The 22,098-nt window shown below is 35.1% G+C and overlaps 1 protein-coding gene across 1 annotated transcript in view; it reads left to right on the top strand.

Moving 5' to 3' along the window:
• The window catches only part of sty (sprouty signaling antagonist), a 328,914-nt gene that overhangs the window by 172,264 nt on the left and 134,552 nt on the right, over positions 1–22,098 (top strand). The window contains exon 2 of the mRNA XM_069826930.1: positions 11,028–11,067. The gene's annotated coding sequence lies outside the window, so the exon portion shown is untranslated. The remainder of the gene's footprint in view (positions 1–11,027; positions 11,068–22,098) is intronic.

Below are 22,098 nucleotides of genomic sequence, written 5' to 3'. Positions count from 1 at the left end.
CAGCATTTGTTCCTATTGGGTTGAGGGAAAACCCCGGAAAAAACCTCAACCAGGTAACTTGCCCCGACCGGGAATCGAACCCGGGCCACCTGGTTTCGCGGATAGACGCGCTAACCGTTAATCCACAGGTGTGGACCCCCCCAGTCTAAATAACTAATTATTTAAATTGAAGTCTATTTAAACAAAAAAACACGTCAATTTAGATATTAAGGGGAAAGTGTGAAACCAGGCTTAATTTCATTTTAGATTTCACCCCCACCTTGAAATTTCAAATGGCACCTCTATATTTATATACTTAAATATGAAAGAACATTCAATTGTTTATACACCTCATTCATTTATTTCATATCTTTTGCCTGGCAATCTGACAAGAAACAAAATCAAGTGTTCAAAATGTGCTCCATTGTTGGTTAAACTGTAATACAGTCTATTTTGGAACTCCTCGCGAACGTTTAGGTGTTTTTCCTTACTAATCCCATTACATTATTGGGTTATTGTATTTTTCGGTTCTTGAATATTCTCAGGCGGAGGAGTATAAACAACTGATTTCAAATGATCCCATACGAAAAAGTCAAGCGGCGTCAGGTCTGGAGATCTCGCCGGCCATTCTACAGCACCTCTCCTACCAATCCATTTTCCAGGAAATCTTCTATCCAGCCATTGTCGCACAGGTATTGCATAGTGTGGGGGGAATCGTCCTATTGAAAATGCAGATTTTGTTCGTCCAACGCCAGGTTTCCTTCATTGGCTTGGTTCTCTAGCGACAGTGAGATAAATGGATCAATTATATTTTATAATATGTTCAGATACAATTCTCCAGTCAGGTTTTCTTCAATGAAAATCGGTCCAACAATATCATCCCCAAGAATTGCAGCCCACACATTGATCTTTTGAGGAAACTGGGTATTATTTTCATGAAACATATGAGGATTTTCAATTTCCCAGTACCTCGTGAATCACCCTATATAAAATCAACTTCTCGAAGATTCGTCTTAAGACAATTTTTTATACAGGGACATCATTTTATTTTTACTAACATTTTTAATATTAACCTGTCTGTACCTTTAGAGAACCGGAAACACCGCTTGCTCCCCCCTCCACGACTGGAGTTCGATGATACTGGCGTAAAACACAAATCACTCTACTAGGTATAGGAAGGAAGAAAAGTAGTTCATCCATTTACGTAAACTAGGAAATATCGCGATTTTGAGTTTGATAATTTTCATTAGGTTTTTCTTTAATCAAAGTACAGTACTGTATTAAGAATAAGTGTTTTTACTCACGAAGTGAGTTATCCATGCGAACGTATTCATTATGCAATGTATATTATACTGTCTACAGCACATTAGCGTACAATATAGAGAAAGAAGTTAAATTGAAAAATAATCATAATATGAATATTTAAACACAATTTTGAAAATGGTGGCCGTTCATTTCGATACAGGCTTCAGTTCTTTTGTGCATATTATCGCACTATAGACTATTGCATCTAATTCCAATTGCCAGTTTCATCCTTCGTACTACTAACTCATGTTGAAATAATTCTGTACCTACTCTACGTACTGTAAATTTAATCTTCACTTCTGCCCGACCCGAAAATATAAAATTACTCAGGCATGCTATCTACTGTCCGTCCAAGTGGTTATGCCGCAGGATTGTAGAAAAGGAGGAAATCACGTGACAGTTAATTACGTAACGAGGCCCTTTTATTTAAGTTAAATTAAACAGCTGTATAATATTACGTAAACGTCCAATTCCTAACAGAAATTAATGTTTTCAGAAAAGAGCTAAAACAGCCCAGCTTTTACAGAGGGGCGAGCAGAAGCAGGTGGGGGAAATCGGGATGCGACGTAGGCAAACGGACAGTACCTGTGCGAAAATATGATTCAATATTTAAAGCTCTTTCGTCACTGGAAAAAGCGAACATATTTCTGGAACGTACTATACTCAGTAACTCAGTACTGCTTACTATCTGCGGTCTTGGTTCTGTGTGGAGTTGGAACTTCATTAGTAGAAGGGGTGGGAGTGAAGTACATTAAAAAACTCAGGTACAATAAAAATTGAAGTAAGAATAAAATGATGTCCTTGTACTTCATTAATAGGCCTACTGGAAGAATTTCTAAACTACTTCTGAAAGGCCAGTTTTGTCTAATAGATTATAGTATTATTTCCCGAAGTAGCTCAAACTGTAGTGTCTCTAGTTGCAAATCCAGACCAGTATTCTATTCCCAGCATGGAAATGAAGAGTTATCTATGTGTTCTCTGTGTGATGCTCTATAGGAAAGGTTAAGACCTTAAACTTTCTTCTGAAATTCCGCTCTATTGTGAAAGATGCTGCTGCAGTCACCAAGTTGTATATTCTTGGAAATTCAGGGCTGAGGCCTGGAATGATGAAAACCCTCAAATACTCACATCTCTTGTTGAGCCTATTGAGTGCAATTTCGAAAGCAGTGTGGATTCATGCTGCATTAGTCACTCGAAACCTTGCCTAATTCTGAAAGTACTAGTCACGATCGTTTCATTTATGTAGTTTCTATAATTGCCATTCTAATGTAATAGTAATGCCAAGTTATTGTTATTCAACATATCTTTTTCGCCTATAGAGACTACTGAAAGATGAGATCAAAACGCTCGTAGGGAACTTCACAGCTACTTGACAGTAGCCACCCGGTATCGAAATGTGGTCCTCTTTAGTGAGAAGTTAACAGTTGATTGAGCAAGAGCAAGGCAAACCTTGACCGTGTGTCTGTGTGTGTATGTATTTTATTTAACAACGCTTTCGTCTGCAGAGGTTATTCAGCGTCGAAATTCAACGTGCTCGAAAAATGGCCGATGGATTTTGCCTGGAGCCCTCTGTGAAGGACAAGGTTCTTCTGCATGCTCATGGAGAAAGTCATTCTAAGGGTTTTATGGCTCTTTGAAAAATATCCATCCTCCTAGACCGGACTTCAGCTCGCAAACCTCGGATCCCGCATGGTTATGTATTTTTTTAATTTTAGTAGGTTATTTTACGACGCTTTATCAACAGCTTAGGTTATTTAGCGTCTGAATGAGATGAAGGTGATAATGCCGGTGCAACGAGTCCGGGGTCCAGCACCGAAAGTTATCATGTTGGGTTGATTTCAACCAGGTAACTTACCCCGATCGGGAATCGAGCCCAGACCATCTGGTTTCGCGGCCAGACGCGCTAACCTTTACTCCACAAGTGTGGACTATATGTATGTATGTATGTATGTATGTATGTATGTATGTATGTACGTATATGTATATGCATATATGCGTGTGAGAATAACATTTTACATTAGGTATAGACATTCTCTAGAGAAACTGTTGCTTGCTAAAATTAGTGTTTAGAAAGCGAGGCAGTTATTTATAAAGAAGATATGAACAATGGAAAGGTGGAACAAGACTAAAGAGGTGAAGACTTTCCAAAGTCAACTTTCGTAGTAAAGTTTAACTTTGTTAAAAATCCTACTCATAGACAATACTTCTGAGACTTTGACTTTGACTTCGGTAAGTCAAGATTTGATGATTTTGTTCTAATTTTGGCAATCACAATCACTGCCTTTTAAACGAATTAAATTAACAAATAGTTGAAATAGAGTAGGCATTGCCACAATCAAAGCCATCTTTTGAGTCACAAACCAATTAAACAATTGAACATCGATACATGTTAAGCGATTGTTAGCCGTTTCTTGCTGTAAAATAATTTTATTCTCATTATATGGAAGATAAGAAGATGTCACCAATGACAGATTATGAAAGAGAGTCTAAAATCTTTTTGGCCGTGTTCATAAAAGATACTTTGAATGAAGACTTTCCAAAGTCAACTTTCGTAGTAAAGTTTAACTTTGTTAAAAATCCTATTCATAGACAATACTTCTGAGATTTTGGCTTTGACTTTGGTAAGTCGAAATTTGACGATCTTGTTCTAATGTTGGCAATCAAAATCACTGCCTTCTAAACGATTTAAATTAATAGATAGTTGAAATAGAATAGGCATTGCCACAATCAAAGCCATCTTTTGAGTCACAAATCAATGAAACAATTGAACATTGGTACATGTTAAGCGATTGTTAGCCGTTCTTGCTGTAAAATAATTTTATTCTGAAGATATGGAAGAAAAGATGATGTCACCGATGACAGACTATGAAAGAGAGTCTAAAATATTTTTGGCCGTATTCATAAAGAGACTTTGAATTAAGATTTTCCAAAGTCAACTTTCGTAGTAAAGTTTAACTTTGTTAAAAATCCTACTCATAGACAATACTTCTGAGACTTTGACTTCGGTAAGTCAAGATTTGATGATTTTGTTCTAATTTTGGCAATCACAATCACTGCCTTTTAAACGAATTAAATTAACAAATAGTTGAAATAGAGTAGGCATTGCCACAATCAAAGCCTCTTTTGAATCAAAAGTAAATTAAACAATTGAACATCGGTACATGTTAAGCGATTGTTAGCCGTTTCTTGCTGTAAAATAATTTTGTTCTGAAGATATGGAAGAGAAGAAGATGTCACCAATGAGAGACTATGAAAGAGAGTCTAAAATCTTTTAGGGCCGTATTCATAAAAGATACTTTGAATGAAGACTTTTCAAAGTCAACTTTCGTAGGAAAGTTCAACTTTGTTAAAAGTCCTATTCATAGACAATACTTCTGAGATTTGACTTCGATAAGTCGAGATTTGATAATCCTGTTCTAATGTTGGCATTCACAATCACTGCCTTTTAAACGAATTAAATTAATAAATAGTTGAAATAGAGTAGGCATTGCCACAATCAAAGCCATCTTTTGAATCAAAAGTAAATTAAACAATTGAACATCGGTACATGTTAAGCGATTGTTAGCCGTTCTTGCTGTAAAATAATTTTATTCTGAAGATATGGAAGATAAGAAGATGCCACCAATGACAGATTATGAAAGAGACGTATTATCCTGCTGACAGTTGGCAGAGTTATTACCTGCCTGTCAACAGGAACTACTTAAAAATTATCTGATATCAATATGCAGAAGACATTATAGCTGTAGCGTAATATCGCGATGAAATAAGAAGTTGTATTATCGGTGAAACAGATAATCCTCTTTGATTATTATTCATCAATTAATGTTGAAACATGACGAGGATATCTAATACGTTCTGTTTATCAAACCTGTATCTTGATTTAAATTTATTATCTATATCTAATAATATGCTAAGGAACATGAGTAGCTTTAATAATCTCCTAGATGTCCTCAATATTCTCGACAAATTCAACAATTTCTTAAATGTCCGCCATTTTCCTTATGCCCACGAACGAAAGTCAAATTCAAAGTCTAGATTTTCGTCGACTTAGGGCCGTATTCATAAACGAGACTTTAGGTGAAGACTTCCCAAAGTCGACTTTCGTAGTAAAGTTTAACTTTGTTAAAAGTCCTATTCATAGACAATACTTCTGAGGCGTTGACTTTGACTTTGGTAAGTCGAGATTTGACGATCTTGTTCTAATGTTGGCAATCAAAATCACTGCCTTATAAAGGATTTAAATTAATAGATAGTTGAAATAGAGTAGGCATTGCCACAATCAAAGCCATCTTTTAAGTCAGAAATCAACGAAACAATTGAACATTGGTACATGTTAAGCGATTGTTAACCGTTCTTGCTGCTTTACATAAGATTAATTATTATTCGTGGGGTTATTGTGAAAATAACGTAAGTACAAAAATTGACATTTTTAGGTCTTCACACCAATCGATAATAATTTGTTCTTCTACTTGGCCACAAAGAATCGTAACTCAGTTCGAACAGTCTTGTATATAACACAATTCGTAACTACAAAATATGATGGTAGACTTCATCTGAAACAATATTGCCTGTTAAGAATTTTGTTGTGAATAAAACATCGATTATAGTTACATGTTTCACATTAAGCCCTCAAATTATTTCATTGTAAAATAATTTTATTCTAAAGATATAGATGAAAAGAAGATGCCACCAATGACAGAATCTGAAAGAGACATATTATCCTGCTGTCAGATGGCATAGTTATTCCCTGTTTGTCTGCAGAAACTACGTAAAAATTATGTGAAATCAATATGCAGAAAACAGTATTATGACGACCGCAGGATTATAAATTAACTGCATTTCCAACTGTATAACCTATCCTCTATAGAATTAAATAGTAAGAATCAATATTAAGCTATTAATCCTTACCTATACCGTAAAATCGCAATGAAATAAGTTGTATTATTTATTAGTGGAACAGATAATCCTCTTTCATTATTCATCAATGAAGTTGAAACATGACGAGGATATTTAATACTGCCTGTTTATCAAATCTGTACCTTGATTTGAATTTATAATCTATAACAATACGCTAAGGAACATGAACAGCTTTAATAATCTCCTAGATGTCTTCAACATTCTCGGCAAATTCAACAATTTTCCAAATATCAGCCATTTTCCATATCCACGAACGAAAGTCAAAGTCAAAGTCTAGATTTTCGGCGACTTCGAAGTAAAGTCACGATTGAAGTTTACTTTCGTCAAAGTGTCGACTGTGAATAGGAAAACGTTGACTTTGTACTTTCCAAAGTCAACTTCGGTCCAAAGTCTCGTCTATGAGTACGATCCTAGAGGACGGACAATAAGGAAGAGGATAGCATAACAAGTTACCAAATAAGCAAACCTATGGGAATATAAAACAGAAGTCCCCCATAAAACCATGGAAGAACCAATCTTTGAAGAGAGCTCAAGAATGTAAAGCCACGAGTTTCAGAAGAATAAAAGAAGAAATAAAGTCACTGTTTATGTTTGTGAAAGCAATAGTAAGGGCCGGGCACTAGAGAGGTGCTGGGACCTCTATCTACAGCCGTGTTGGCTTTGAGAAGGTCGACTGCCTTTGTGGAGACAGAGAGAGAGAGAAGGAGAGAGAGAGAGAGTGAGAGACTCGCTCCCCTGCCTGCTTCTCTCTGGCTCTTCGTTCTTCTGCCTGTGCATGATTTGGTTTAACGTCTCCCACTCGTTTGTCTTTTTGAAAGTCCTGGAAAACAGTAAAGCATGAGTATTGGAAATATACGCACATTCTGGTTCGATTCCCTGCGTGGAATTATTCAATTGTTGCCCGTGCCAGGACCGAATATTTTTTATTTCATTTATTTTCTTCGTAAATTATCCATAGGCCTGAGAACAGAGTACTCCATTGCATTAATACTTGTTTTAGAGCAGTTTTTAACTTTAGTATAACGTATCATAGCGACGAAGACTTAAATATACGAAAATTGTATGTAATGAAAGGATGTTACAAAATACATAAAAAGAAATAAGTATGGATTATTGTTCCGGTGTTTTTTGTTGTGATATTTTATATCCACGTGGCAAGTACAGAATATTATAAATGACTGAAAAATACAAGCCACAGAAATAAAATACCGAGAACAGTGAAACTGTGCAAGAAATTTGGCCACTAAATTTTATTTTTATGTGGCATAAATATATTCTTTATCTACTTCGAACAAGAGAGAGCAAAATAAATGCATGTGTGTGTTTGTGTGTGTATATGTGTTTCATGTGTCTGTTATGTATTTTTTGTGTATATGTGTGTGTTGTATGTTTTTGAGTGTGATGTGTTTTACGTGTGTTGTGTGTGTATATCTGTTTTATATATGATTTCGCATGTCTGTATTTGTGGGTATATGTGTTTTTTGTGTCTGTGTTTGTGTGTATTGTTTTGTGTTTGTACTTTGTGTATATGCGTTTTTGTCTGTGTTTCGTATGTGTATGTGTTTCATGTGTGTGTTATGTATTTTTTGTGTATATGTGTGTGTTGTATGTTTTTGAGTGTGATGTGTTTTACGTGTGTTGTGTGTTTTGTGTGTATATCTGTTTTATATATGATTTTGCGTGTCCATTTGTGTGTATATGTGTTTTTTGTGTGTGTTTCGTGTGTGTATATGTGTTTTTGTGTGTATAAGTCTGTTTTATGTGTGTTTTTGTGTCTGTGTTTGTGGGTATATGTGTTTTTTGTATGTCTGTGTTTGTGTGTATTATTGTTTTGTGTGTTTTGTGTGTATATGTGTTTTTGTGTGTATAGGTCTATGTGTTTTGTGTCTGTGTTTGTGGGTATATGTGTTTTTTGTATGTCTGTTTGTATTATTGCTTGTATGTATGTGTATATGTGTTTGTTTTTGTATGTGTTTCGTGTGTGTATATGTGTTTTATGTGTTTTTGTGTGTATAGATCTATGTGTTTTATGTGTGTTTTTGTGTGTCTGTGGGTATATGTGTTTTTTGTATGTCTGTTTGTGTGTATTATTGCTTGTATGTATGTGTATATGTGTTTGTTTTTGTATGTGTTTCGTGTGTGTATATGTGTTTTATGTGTTTTTGTGTGTATAGGTCTATGTGTTTTATGTGTGATTTTGTGTGTCAGTGGGTATATGTGTTTTTGTATGTCTGTGTTTGTGTGTATTATTGTGTTATGTGTATGTGTGTTTTATGTGTTTTTGTGTGTCTGTGGGTATATGTGTTTTTATATGTCTGTGTTTGTGTGTATTATTGTTTTATGTGTTTTTGTGTGTATAGATCTATGTGTTTTATGTGTGTTTTTGTGTGTCTGTGGGTATATGTGTTTTTGTATGTCTGTGTTTGTGTGTATTATTGTTTTATGTGTATATGTGTTTTTGTGTGTGTTTCGTGTGTGTATAGGTCTGTTTTATGTGTTTTTGTGTGTATAGATCTGTTTTATGTGTGTTTTGTGTGTCTGTGTTTGTGGGTATATGTGTTTTTTGTATGTCTGTTTGTGTGTATTATTGCTTGTATGTATGTGTATATGTATTTGTTTTGTATGTGTTTCGTGTGTGTATATGTGTTTTATGTGTTGTGTGTTTTTGTGTGTATATGTGTTTGATGTGTGTGTTATGTCTTTTTGTGTGTATGTATGTGTTGTGTTTTTGTGTGTTTGGTATGTGTTTTGTGTGTATGTGTTTCTGTGTATGTTTTATGTTTGTGTTTAGTGTGTATATGTGTTTTATGTCTTTGTGTGCGTTTTGTGTTTATATGTGTTTTATGTGTTTTTGTGTGTATATCTGTTTGTGTGTGTTTGTGTGTTTTTGTGTATTATGCGTGTTGTGTGTTTTGTGTTTCATGTGTGTGTTCTGTGTTTGTGTGTGTTTTGTGTTTTATCTGTGTTGTATGTTTTGGTGTATTTTGTGTGTATATGTATTTTATCTGTGTGTCGTGTGTTATTTGTAAGTGTGATTTTATGTGTAGCTCACTTGGTAGAGCAACTGGCTTGGGTCTGGAAAGTCCCGGTTTTAATTCCGGATGCTGTTGGCATTATTTTTTGTTTCCGATACTTCCATAATGTTCTCGAGTCTACTCAGTCCCTGTTCAACCAAATATCGAGTCGTTCCCCCGGAGTAAAGGCGGTCAGAACTTGGTGCCAGCGACACCATCTCATTCTAGTTCCGAAGTATGTAAACGAGGACCTCTACCTTCTTGCCTTTCATTCGCCATCATGTCGTCTGAAGGGGCCAACTTTGTGTTATTTCTGTGTATCTTATATGATTAAAATATATTAAACGTGCAAAGAAGGGATATTTGGTAAAGTGTCGAAAAATTTACTTTTAGCCAAATTACTTGGCTGAAAACAGTATGCCTATATACTGTATTGTCTAAAGAAAAATAAAAAAGACTATTCCTCGAAAACCGAATAAAACCATTGCTGGGGATTAGACAGATTTTTATCATTGTCAATAACACTGTTTTGTATCTAGGAAGAATAGACAAGATTATCTTTTTTGTTAATGATCTGAATTAAGGGCTTAGGTACAGCTTACAGTAGTAAAATGTTTGGAAATATTCATTTTCTTCCTCCATTACTGTATCTTGTACAATAATGAAAATTGTATGTGTAAAACACTGTCCTTCTGCTATATGAAAAAATATTTTTATTATTTAATATATGATATATATATATTTTTTTCAAAATTCAAAATGGTGGCAGTTCACTGTGCAGTGATGAAGCGTTTCCCTCATAACTCATAAGCCTGTTAACTTTTTCATGTTCCCTCTCTTTTATGTTATTGCTGAAACTCATATTTACAATATCATGCTCTGTTGGATAGTTTTTGAGTTATGTGGGAAACGCTTCATCACTGCACAGTGAACTGAATTTTGAAAAAAAAAAATGTAAATATGTTTTTCTAATCGTAAAAGTTTTTTTTTTTTTCATATAGCAGAAGGACATTGTTTTACACATACTAATTTTTATTGTTGTACAAGATACAGTAATGGAGGAAAAAAATGTTCAATATTTCCAAAATTTTACTGCTGTAAGCTATACCTAACCCCTTAAAACAAATGCGACATTAGAAACACGTAGGCTATCGTAAAAAAAAATGTTATGTTTTATTTAACGACGCTCGCAACTGCAGAGGTTATATCAGCGTCGCCGGATGTGCCGGAATTTTGTCCCGCAGGAGTTCTTTTACATGCCAGTAAATCTACTGACATGAGTCTGTCGCATTTAAGCACACTTAAATGCCATCGACCTGGCCCGGGATCGAACCCGCAACCTTGGGCATAGAAGGCCAGCGCTATACCAACGTGCCAACCAGGTCGACTTGGCTATCGTATCATTGATACCTAATAAGATGATTTAGTTTTAGAACATGGATTACTTCTACTTCGCAAGCGAAGTAAAGTTTGCTCTCATGTCAAAAGAGGGGACTACAGATAAAATCTATGTTCCGTTTCACGTTTATGAAGTCGTGATTTGTACACAGATGTCTCTGCATGGTAGCATCTTGTGAAATTGCAGATGCGTATAGATGTAGAAGATAAAAAAAATGAACGCAATTCTAATAAACCAAAGTGTGTTCTAATAGTAAAAATTATACTGGCATATATATTTTTTTTACAATTAAATCTGTGTGGAAATACAGCATGCTGATATTAAATTATAAACATCTGCAAGCATGTCGTAATTTGTCACAGGTTTGTTAAAAAACCAACATTACTAACATATTTTTATTTTTTTGTTTTCAGGTGGGTGTTGCTGACTGGAATTGTGCACCAAAAAATCCAGGTGTGTTCTTATCTCATAGTAATGATACAAATCTCGCCATATATACATCAAAACCTGTACAGTTTTCTGTTTCGAAGACATAAACATTTAGTCCTCTTAAACAGAAGAGGGTTCGTTGAATACTTCCGACATAAGTTTTTCTATTTTCGCTTTACAAGACGTGGGAAAGGATTTTTGGGGCTTCTTTAGGCAATATTTATTTATGTAAAGATTATTTTTTAAATATGGGAAATGCCTGTTATTATTCGGTTGAGAAGCTTTTATCATCCAGTCTGCTGTCAAAAAATCTTAAAGTTAGAATTTATAAAGCAGTTATATTACCGGTTGTTCTTTATGGTTGTGAAACTTGGACTCTCACCTTGAGAGAGGAACATAGGTTAGGGGTGTTTGAGAATTAGGTGCTTAGAAAAATATTTGGGACTAAGCTGGATGAAGTTACAGGAGAATGAAGAAAGTTACACAACATAGAACTGCACGTATTGTATTCTTCACCTGACATAATTAGGAACATATCCAGTCGTTTGAGATGGGCAGGGCATGTAGCACGTATGGGTGAATCCAGAAATGCATATAGAGTGTTAGTTGGGAGGCCGAGAAAAAGACCTTTAGGGAGGCCGAGACGTAGATGGGAAGATGATATTAAAATGGATTTGAGGGAGGTTGGATATGTTGATAGAGAATGGATTAATCTTGCTCAGGATAGGTACCAATGGCGGGCTTATGTGAGGGCGGCAATGAACCTCCGGGTTCCTTAAAAGCCAGTAAGTAAGTAAGATTATTTTTAGTCCTACAGAATTATCTTTGATGGTTACCATTTGTTATTAATGGAGAAATATTCGCTTCGGCGCCGAGTATCGAACCCGGGACCCCCAGTTCTACGAACTGGCTGCTCTGATCACTGAGCTACCTCGAAGTTTAACCCACCACGCTCCTTGTGTGCTGACTGTTAACTTATGTCAATATATAAGTCGAACATGGAGTAAGGTCACTAAGGGAAAAGAACCGTAGGAAAAAGATTCCGGTGCGGTGAAAATTGGCCCTGTCACCTTGATTTACTTCCACGCAGTAAAAAAAAAGCATTTTTCCAAACATCCGTGCCCTATTCATAACAAAAGTGGTAAAAATAAAGCGTACCGGTTTCATTTCTTTTAAGTTATATATATATATATATTTTCATACCTTCCTTCTTCATTTCCTCTATTTAAGTTCCTTTTTATAAAATTAATCTCTTCCTCTTTGTCTTTAATTTCTTTCTGTTGTTTTTTCTATAAGTTTTTTTTTTATTTATTTAGTAGTCTGACCCAATATTTTGGGTTTCCCTACGACACAGAATAGCTCACAATAAAATTTAAAATGAAAAATTATATAAACAGGTTTCAGACAAAAGTGAATAAGACATAAGAAGAAAAATACTACCAAGTGTAATTTAAATTGAATGTACACCATAAAGATGCTGACGAAATATCGCTACAGGAAATGTTATTATGGTGGTGACGATGGCATCTTGAAGATCTCTCGTCAGCTTGTATTTTTCCCTCCACTTTACAAAGGCTTTCGGGATGGTGCCTCTCACTCCGAAGAAGAGACCGGTAACTGTGATTTTTTTCTATGTTGTATTTCGCCGATAGGTACTGAATCGTGGGCTCGTAGATTTTCTTTTTCTCTTCGTTCACTTCAGTTGGTTGAGTGGCTGAGATTTCAAATCTGATGGTAGGATCAATTATTTCGGCTGTCTGTTTATTCCTATTTATAGCTATGATATCGATCCTATGATTGCTCCCACCATCAGCAATACAATGAACTTCCTCGTGAACGTGTAGATTTTTGGATCGAAGTGCATCTGCGATCATAGAACGTATGGTGTTGTGACGTTTTATTCTGAGTACTTCTCCCTGTGGGCAACTCCCAAGCACATGTGGTAAAGTTTCATACTCACTGCAGTGCCTACAGTGGGTTGTGCCTATAGAGCGACCAGGGAGAGAACGTACTGGTGCCACCATCGCAATCATTTTTAGCATTTCTCTCCATTCAGAACTTGATAATCCTTCATGCTTGATGATCCACGAGTTGGCTGCAGGTACTTCTTCAAACAATACAACTCCTTTTCCTTTCTGGCGGTATGCACACCAGGTTTTAAATTCACGGTACCGAAGATGTTGTCTTAATTGCTTCACGGATCCTGTAGCCTCATCTCTGCTCACTTGCAATTCCGACAAGCAACGGGTTCTTACAGTGTCGTAATCTCGTACAGCATTAACGTGCTGGTCGTTTAGGTTTTCTAGCTTGGTATTGATGTTGAGTTGCTGCAGATAGGCTTCCCATGTAGCTCGCATCACTGACAGTCCTCTGTATTTGTTACTTGTATATGTCATGCTATTAGGAGTGTCGCCTGGTAATTGTAATATTTCCTTTACTGTGCTTTTAATCATATTTTCAGCTTTAATGAGGAATTTTTTCGGGATCAGATCCACAGATGTAGTTTGAAATGGATATATTAAAGTTGGGCCGATGAACTGGTTTAAGACGACTGATTTTTGTTGTGGCTGAAGCAAATGACTTTGTTCTCATTTTTTGTTCCTTATTTTGTCTTTCTTTATTCTTTGTGTTACTTCTTTTATTGTAAAACTTTCTCTTAATTCAAACATTCCTTCTTTTTAATATTATTCACTTGCTCTTTACCCTTGTTCTTTCATTATTTTTATTCTTATATTTTTTATTATCCAATTTAATAAACCCTATTTCACCCTGAGGTATATTAGGGTTATAGTTGGTATCAAATACATATTTTATAAGCAATAAACAATAATACAATTATCATACAAAATTGTGGTCAAGGTTACAATTCACATGAATTATGTACAAGAATGCACCTTAATGAAAGAATGGATCGTTTCATAAAGCCTCAAGGCATGTCTCTATATTTATATCTAATGGTTATAGGAAGAAATATATATATATATATATATATATATATATATATATATATAATAGCTATTAAACATGTTATTTTAGAAGCAATAAATAGCTATACTAAGAGATGGCTTAAAATTTACGAATTAAATACATTATTTAGTAGGCCTAACAACAATTGGCAATAATCAGGTATTACAAGAAATGGCTCAAAATTAGAAATCAAATGCCTAATTAAAATAAAAATTAAAACTAATAGTACAATATTATAGTAGCGAAATTGAAGACTTATAGTTTCATTATAGTTGATTAGAACTAATACGATTTTTTTTTCCCCCGGAATAATTTAACATTTACAGTTTCACGAATATTGTATTCAAGAAGGACATGAAATACTTATATGATTTGGAGTTGGTAAGTATATTGGTTAACGGTTTGGTAAATGTATAATTTAAAGTGTTCAGTAACAACTCAAGCTCGTATCTTTCACGGCAAAAGACTGGACAATCATATAATACATGTTTGACATCTTGAGATTCCTCCCCACAAATGCAAGTTGCATCGTCTTTAATATGGAATCTATTTAAGTATTCCCCGAATTTTCCATGCCCAGTCAAAAACTGTGTCAGTACGAAATTTGGCGTTATTACTTTACATTTATTACGATCATAGACCGTTGGAAAATATAGCTCTTTTGTAAGAATTCCCTTATCACTATTGACCCATCTTTCTTATTCGTTGTTTTCTTATTTAATTTTATTTTTCTATCTTATTTTCTTCTCTATTTTAATTATTTTCCTTTTAAATAATTTGTTTGATATCTTCCTTATTCAAGCTGTCAGTTTCTCCCCCCATGTCTCTATTCTCTTTGGGATAATTTTTATTCTATTTTTTATTATGGACTTTCGTGTTTATTTATTTTCTTTCTTCCTCTTTGTTTATTTCTTCTTTCTTTTCATAAGTCTTCTTTCATATTTATTAAATCTCTTCCCGATTACTTTAAAATTTCTTCGTTCTTACACATTCGTTTGTAAGATGTATCTACTAATAAACAATTACGTTATTAATGTGGGCGCACTTTTAGCCGAACGACTAGAACGTAGGCTCTCTATGCCGGTAACCAGGATTCGAATCTCGGCGGCTCCAAGTTGAATTTGTAGTGAACAGAGATGATGCTTAGTAGTACATTTCTCTTTGGTGAATGACGCAAAGTCAAGTACCCGTCATTGGAAAAAAAGAAAACAAAAAATGTTATTCGTGTTCCATAGGGAATTGGTTATAGGGTAGAGACAGAGAATAACGAAATTTCAGTGTCTCAGAGCGCTTCAACTGTTGATCTAGTGCTCGTTTCTACAGACTTTTTTTACTCGATAGTCACTGAAAGAACTTGAACTTGTGATAATGACTTCCTTTATGCTTCAAAATAAACTTGTTTCTCAAAGAAAACATTAAGGTCAGGGGTGCTGTGTGAACTAACATACCAATGGTTTCACTCATATCTCATAGATAGGAAACGTAAAGTTGAAATCAATACAACTATGAAATCTGCATCGACATGGGGAACTATTAATAATGGAATTCCTCAAGGATCAATATTAGGTCCCCTACTTTTTCTAGTGTTTATAAATGATCTTACCCCCCTAATAAAAGATGTAGGTCATCCCATATTATTTGCAGATGACACAAGTATAGTAATTACAGCCAATAACTCCAACACATTCCAATCTTCAACAGATTGTCTTCAAAATATGTGACTGGTTCTCGGTCAATAAATTGGCATTAAATTGTAACAAAACTAACATAATTCAATTTAAATCCTGTGCAAATTCAACCTCGCAAATTTCAAGCGCAATAATTAATAATAGATCCGCATTAGAAACAACAACCAAATTTCTTGGCTTAAAAATCGATAATGTGTTAAATTGGAAAAATCATATTAAAGAAATTACCCCCAAACTAAATTCAGCTTGTTTTGCTATTAGATCTATGCAAAAGATAGTAAATATCAATACCTTAAAAGCAATATACTTTGCATACTTCCATTCGGTAATGAGTTTTGGAATAATATTCTGGGGAAATTCCACAGATAGTAACAGTATATTTCTATTACAAAAAAGAGTAATTAGAATAATAGTAGGTGCCAAATCTAGGGAATCTTGTAGGACTATTTTAAAAAAACTACAAATAATGCCCATGGCTTGTCAGTATATCTTTTCATTTATAATCTTCCTCGTATGTAATCGTGAAAACTTTGTAACTAATTCAAAAATTCATAGCATAAATACACGTCAAAAATGACTTTCATACTCCATCGGCAAGTCTATCGTGCTATCAAAAATGAGTTCGTTATATGGCAGTAAAAATTTTTAATAGCCTCCCTATCGATATAAAAAATGAAACTCAAAACATAAGATTATTTATGGCCAAATTAAAGAAGTACCTAATTTCTCACGCCTTCTATTCTATAGGTGAATTCACGACATTCAATAACACTTCATGAAATTGATACTAAAACTATGTGTTGTACTAGTAGACTATATTGTAAATCTCGTCTGTATATATATATATATATATATATATATATTCATCTAGACTTTGACCATAAATTAAGACTTTATAATAGTATTAAGTTTTTTGACTTGTTCAATATTCTAGCTGTAAAGCAATGTATGAATACCATGGAATGTTATAAATACAATACAATACAATACAACTTTAAGTCTCGAGAGTCCCACTAAGTGCTTGTCCAGTTTCCAGTCGAGGATGAAGTGCAGATAAAGAGATAGTATCTCTGATTGATTTCTGTCTGATATGTATATCTATTATCAGGCAATTCATCTCACTTGACGATATGTGTCAGAGGAAGAACAATGTATTCTTTGTATACATCTGAAGTCTGATTAGTGTAATACGTAACTAGTCAGCGATGTATGCAATGGAGGGGGAAAGGAACTGGTCACCCTACTCCATTATCTCCTGGTGTAGTTGCCTCATAAGTGTCGCCTTCCTGGTATCGCTTGTGAGGTTCAAACCTGTCTAAAGACAGTTGACTAAGCAATGGAGGTAGATCAAAACTATTTCCTGTCTGTAGCAACAAAATAGAGTCTATGGTATAAATTATTGCAGTCAACCATATTTAGGGATTGAGGAGAGATAAAATTGTGTGTCAGAGGAAGAACAATGTATTGTTTGTATACATCTGAAGTTTGATTAGTGTACAGTGAAACTTCCCAATAGCGGACACCGCAGAGGAAAAATTAAATGTCCGTTATTGAGAAGTGTCCGCTATTTAGAAAATCGTTAGTATGTATACAGTACCAACGAGCACAGAATACATAGAGTAGACACTAGCATCTTAATATCATTGGACGGAGTGAAGCCTGTTTGATGGACCTGACGCCATCTTGTTGCTACCAAAACATTGCAAAATAGCTGTTACGTTATAGAAGATCTTATGATAATAGGAATTCCATATGTCCCTAATTTCCTGGAGGACTCACACTTTCTTGTTTCAGAATCGCTAGGCACGTATTTTTAGCAAAAATTGCAAAACTGTCATCGATAAATCACATATAGGCTATACATATTTAAATTGACAGCTCTTCAAATTGCAGTATGGTATTTAATAGGTACTCTGGAAAGTTAAGCAAACAATAATGATAAAAGGAAGATAACAGTTTGACCTTATTTTGCTACTAGTCCAATAAAAATGCTAGCCTATAATAATTACTTTTATATGTTAATCCATTTGCTTCGATTTAATAATGCAACTTGCTTCTTAACGCAAATTATCATTCTCTTCCTTTTGCCAGTATTTCGTATAGACGTCCCGATTTATTTAGAGAAAAAGTGAAATGCTCTTAACCATACAATATTTGATATGCTCTTCGTTTATAGTATATAATTACATTACTCTACAGCGAACAAAAGTGAAGTTTTATTACCAAGTGGATCAAGTTAGATCACGACCGAGTTAATGAAGGTACTAAGTCTGCAAAGCATAAGTCTGATTTCGTGATTATAAAAATTAATTACAATAATATTAATTCTCTATTTCTTTTTCTTCATCAAACGAATACGTGCATTGGGTTGAAGAGAAACCTCGGTACACCCATTTTCTATAGCACGCGACACAAACTTCCAACATGAATTGTTAGGTTAGCTTCGCTCGTAAATGCTAAGTCTGCAAAGCATGTCTGATTTCGTGATTATAAAAATTAATAACAATAATATTAATACACTATTTCTTTTCCATCAAACGAATACGTGCATTCGGTTGAAAAGAAACCTCGGTACCGGTACACCCATTTTCTATAGCACGCGACACAAAGTTCCAACTTGGGTTGTTAGGTTAGCTTTGCTCGTAAATGCTAAGTCTACAAAGCGTAAGTCTGATTTAGTGATTATAAAAATTAATTACAATAATATCAATACACTAATCCTTTCTCTTAATGAAACTAATACGTGGACAATACGAATCTAACCGACTAACCTTGGCTAAATCATTCATTATCTGCCGGTAATAAGTACATTTCACACATGCATATTTACCTGTGAAAAGTTATTCCAGGAATTTTTTTTGAAAACCTGTTTGTGCAGCCATACGCAGCACATGTAGGCATATTGGAATTAGTTCATTTATTAATTAAAACAACGATGCAACATCACAATCAACTGCCCATGTGCTAACTGAGAGCCCAATGTCTTGGTAGCATCATAATGGAGACTGTCCACAAAATCGGCTTCACCTTCAAGCTGTTCATGTCTGCTCTATGCATTCTGTGCTCGTTGTACAGTACATTAAAATTTCTTATACATATTCAACACTATATTTTACAGTACAATACAGTAGACAGAGAGAAATCGTACCAGTAAATGTTTTGTAAATGAAATAAACACCAATCACTATACCACTTCACCTTACACAAAGAAATCTAGAATTGCATTCTCATTGTATGATTTTAAATTAACATCCTTGTTTTTCAAAATTTCACTAAACTGAGTTTTTCCCACATTAAACTTTGTGGCCAGCTCACGAACACTTAATTTCTCCTTCTCACTATGCTTTACAATATCCACTTTCTCTTTTAGTGACAAACGTTTTGGTTTTTGTGACATTTTTAATGTGACTGTGCTTCCGAACACTCAAACTAAGAAAGTACGGACTGCTCACGTACAGCATCACAACTAACAACTGTGCTGCTTACCTTCAATAAAGTACAAGGACGTTCAAATGCACGATAATGATTGTTGCGTAGAATTCCGTTTAATTTACAACCGTCTTTTTCGTTTTTTCTTTCACGCTGTCCGTTATTTGGAAGTTTTAATTGTTTTTGGGAGATACATTTCAGTGTCCGTGTCCGTTATTGAGAATGTCCTCTATTTGTAAGAATTTTGTCATAAGGGCCAATGTTATTTTGCAGGGGAATTTTAAAATGTCCGCCATTGAGAGGAGTCCGCTATTCGGAGGTATCCGTTAAGGGAAGTTTCACTGTAATATGTCACTAGTCAGCGATGTATGCAATGGAGGGGGAAAGGAACTGGCCACTCCACCCCATTATCTCCTGGTCTAGTTGCCTCATAATTATCACCTTCCTGGTATCACTTGAGAGGTTCAAACCTGTCTAAAGACAGTTGACTGAACAATGGAGGTAGATCAAAACTATTTCCTGTCTGTAGCAAGAAAATAGAGTCTGTGGTATAAATTATTGCAATCAACCATATTTAGGGGTTGAGGAGAGATAAAATTCTGCATACCACTTTCTGCAAGGAACGTAGTGAACTTGAAATAATAGTAATAAAATAGTTTATCTTGTTTTATTCGGATTGATTTATTACAATGAACTTTGTGTTTAATTATTTTCCCTCATTTATGCCAAAGGGATGTTTCGTGATTCGCCGTGACGAAGCGGCAACTTCTCCGGCACTTTTGTTGCGCGTGTAGTCTAAACAACGTCTACAAGGGGTTCGCCAAATATTAACATACGGAAGTCTGAGGGTGTAGTTCCGGAACTGCTGGTTTTAGTTCAGTTGATTAAGAGTTGTGTGATCACAACGTTTCATTCAGATATCTAACACCACTATCACACTGGGCTTATAGCATCGTTGCCAGCGTCGTTTGCTGGCACCATTACGGTATGTCATGTTAACACAACACCAGGAGACAACCAGTGTTGCCAGATCATTTGTTTTTTCAGTTAAATCTAGCCGAATTGGCATCAGAAAAACATTCTCTGTCGATCACTCGAAAATATCGAAGTATCTTGTAAGTTAGGTAGTAAATCCTATGATCATTCAGTAGTCATGGCGACACCACATTCAAGTAATTCAGCTGTTTAATTCTGTAAACTTACGTGAAGTGAATTTACTACTTTCCTTCTGTAGTAATTGGGTGTCTATCTTGCGTTGCCCCAAGCAGAGGAATTATTTCGCCATGCTGATAGCCAGTGAGTGAATGTCTATTGTTGATTAAAAATAATAGTGAAAATTCCAGTGACGTTAACAATAATGTAATCTAACTTAAAGGATTTAACCCTTTTGGTCTGTTCCTTCTCACTTGAGAGTTGTAACAGATCTCTGTCTCGTGATTTTTAAGTTATATTACGCTTATGAACCAAATATTAGATTCTAATAAATAGTACGATTTTCTGTCATGTGATCAGCATGGAACGAATCCACGAAACTAAAGCTATACAGGAGATATACAGCCCTTGATTAAAATAGATTAATTTATATTTTCTTACCAGGAATCGAACCCGTATCCATTAGATTTGTAGCTAGATTCAGTTGTAATGAAAAAATAATTTTCTTATCACTATCATTACTACCATATGATTATGTCTCGTGACAAGAATATTGTACGAAATGGAAATATAATAATTGGAAATTTATCTTTTGAAGAGGTGGAAAAATTCAAATACCTGAGAGCAACAGTAACAAGTATAAATAATACTCGGGAGGAATAAATATGGGAAATACCTGTTATTATTCGGTTGAGAAGCTTTTATCATCCAGTATGCTGTAAAAAAATCTGAAAGTTAGAATTTATAAAACAGTTATATTACCGGTTGTTCTTTATGGTTGTGAAACTTGGACTCTTACTTTGAGAGAGGAACATAGGTTAAAAGTGTTTGAGAATAAGGTGCTTAGGAAAATATTTGGGGCTAAGAGGGATGAATTTACAGGAAATTGGAGAAAGTTGCACAACGCAGAACTGCACGCATTGTATTCTTCACCTGACATAATTAGGAACATTAAATCCAGACGTTTGAGATGGGCAGGGCAGGTAGCACGTATGGGCGAATTCAGAAATGCATATAGAGTATCAGTTGGGAGACTGATGGAAAAAGGCCTTTAGGAAGGCCGAGACGTAGATGGGAAGATAATATTAAAATTGATTTGAGGGAGGTGGAATATGATAGAGACTGGATTAATCTTGCTCAGGATAGGGACCAGTGGCGGGCTTATGTGAGGGCGGCAATGAACCTCCGGGTTCCTTAAAAGCCAGTAAGTATCATTACTACCGTTAACAGAGAACATTGAGAAAAGTGCAGGGAGAAAATTGAAGAATACATACACAATGTTCTGCCAAATGGCAGGTCTTTCACTGCAAACCTTGCACTATCCAGTCTTTCCTATTTTCTGTCTTCCTCTTTGTCTCCTCATATGATCCATATATCTTAATGTCGTCTGTCATCTGATATCTTCTTCTGCCCCGAACTCTTCTCCCGTTCATCATTCCTTCCAGTGCATCATTTAGCAGGCAGTTTCTTCTCAGCCAGTGACTCAAACAATTCCTTTTCTTCTTCCTGATTAGTTTCAGCATCATTCTTTTTTCACCCACTCTTTCCAACACAGCTTCATTTCTTATTCTGTCTGTCCATTTCACACGCTCCATTCTTCTACATATCAAAATTTCAAATGCTTCTACTCGCTTCAACACTCCACAGAAAGCACTTCACTAGTCTCTTCCTTAGTTCTTTTTCCAGAGATCCGCAGAAGATGCTTCTTTTTCTATTAAAAGCTTCCTTTCCCATTGCTATTCCTCTTTTGACTTCCTGACAGCAGCTCATGTTACTGCTTATAGTGGATCCCAAGTATTTGAAATCCTCTGACTGAGGT

The sequence above is a fragment of the Periplaneta americana genome, chromosome 5, assembly GCF_040183065.1.
Source record: "Periplaneta americana isolate PAMFEO1 chromosome 5, P.americana_PAMFEO1_priV1, whole genome shotgun sequence".
Lineage (NCBI taxonomy): Eukaryota > Metazoa > Arthropoda > Insecta > Blattodea > Blattidae > Periplaneta > Periplaneta americana.
This window is presented reverse-complemented; position numbering and strand designations above follow the sequence as displayed.